This window comes from Mandrillus leucophaeus, unplaced genomic scaffold, assembly GCF_000951045.1.
Source record: "Mandrillus leucophaeus isolate KB7577 unplaced genomic scaffold, Mleu.le_1.0 Scaffold279, whole genome shotgun sequence".
Taxonomy (NCBI): Eukaryota; Metazoa; Chordata; class Mammalia; order Primates; family Cercopithecidae; genus Mandrillus; species Mandrillus leucophaeus.
Genome location: NW_012102909.1, coordinates 2922586 through 2923830, shown reverse-complemented (window position 1 = coordinate 2923830; position 1245 = coordinate 2922586). Strand labels below are relative to the sequence as shown.

At 45.5% G+C, this 1245-nt stretch overlaps 1 protein-coding gene across 2 annotated transcripts in view; it reads left to right on the top strand.

Moving 5' to 3' along the window:
* Positions 1 to 1245, top strand: part of TIA1 (TIA1 cytotoxic granule-associated RNA binding protein) — a 44244-nt gene that overhangs the window by 16865 nt on the left and 26134 nt on the right. The window lies entirely within an intron of this gene.

Below are 1245 nucleotides of genomic sequence, written 5' to 3'. Positions count from 1 at the left end.
AAAAAAAAAAAAAAATGGGAGAACGTCAGTGTTCTTAGTAATATTAATACCATAGAAGTAGAAATAATTGCAGTGCTTCTTAGGTTTGATTGTATAAATTTTTTTTTCTTTTTTTTTTTTTTTGAGACGATATCTCGCTCTGTTGCCCAGGCTGGAGGGCAGTGGCACCATCTTGGCTCACTGCAAGCTCTGCCTCCTGGGTTCACACCACTCTCCTGCCTCAGCCTCCCAAATAGGTGGGACTACAGGCGCCCACCACCACTCCTGGCTAATTTTTTGTATTTTTACAGAGATGGGGTTTCACCGTGTTAGCCAGGATGGTCTCGATCTCCTGACCTCGTGATCTGCCCGCCTCAGCCTCCCACAGTGCTGGGATTACAGGCGTGAGCCACCGTAGCCAGCCTTCTTTTTTCTTTTTTAAGACAGTCTTGCTTCGTTACCCAGGCTGGAGTGCAGTGGCATGATCCAGGCTTGTTGCAACCTCCCCCTCCTGGATTCCAGCAATTCTCACGCCTCAGCCACCCCCAAGTAGCTGGGATTACAGGCGGGCACCACCATGCCTAGCTAATTTTTGTGTTTTTAGTAGAGAAGGGGTTTCACCATGTTGGCCAGGCTGGTCTCAAACTCCTGGCCTCAAGTGATCCACCTGCGTCAGCCTCCCAAAGTGCTGGGATTACAGGCGTGAGCCACTGCGCCCAGCCATTATTGTATAAGATATTTTATATAACTAATGATGATTTATTTGAGTGTTTTTAAAGTTTATCTTCCTAAGGTAAGCCTGGAAACTTAGAAACAAGCAATAGGTTTAATTTGCAAAACCATGACTAAAACAGACATGCACATACTAGCTTCCCCTTCGCTAGCAAGGTATAACATACTTCTTTTCTTTTTTTTTTGAAACATAGTCTCACTCTGTTGCCCAGGCTGGTGTACAGTGGTGCAACCTCCGCTCACCCAGCCTCCGCCTCCTGGGTTCAAGTGATTCTCCTGCCTCAGCCTCCCAAGTAGCTGGGTTTACAGACGTGCACCACCACGCCTGGCTAATTTTTGTGTTTTTCATAGAGACAGGGTTTCATCATATTTACCAGACTGGTCTCAATTCCTGGCCTCAGGTGATTCTCCCACCTTGGCTTCCCGAAGTGCTGGGATTACAGGCATGAGCCACCACACCCAGCTAATATATTTTCAAATAACATACTTAACCTCTGTTTTCAAAGAGGTTTTTTTTTTTTTTTTTTTTTTTTT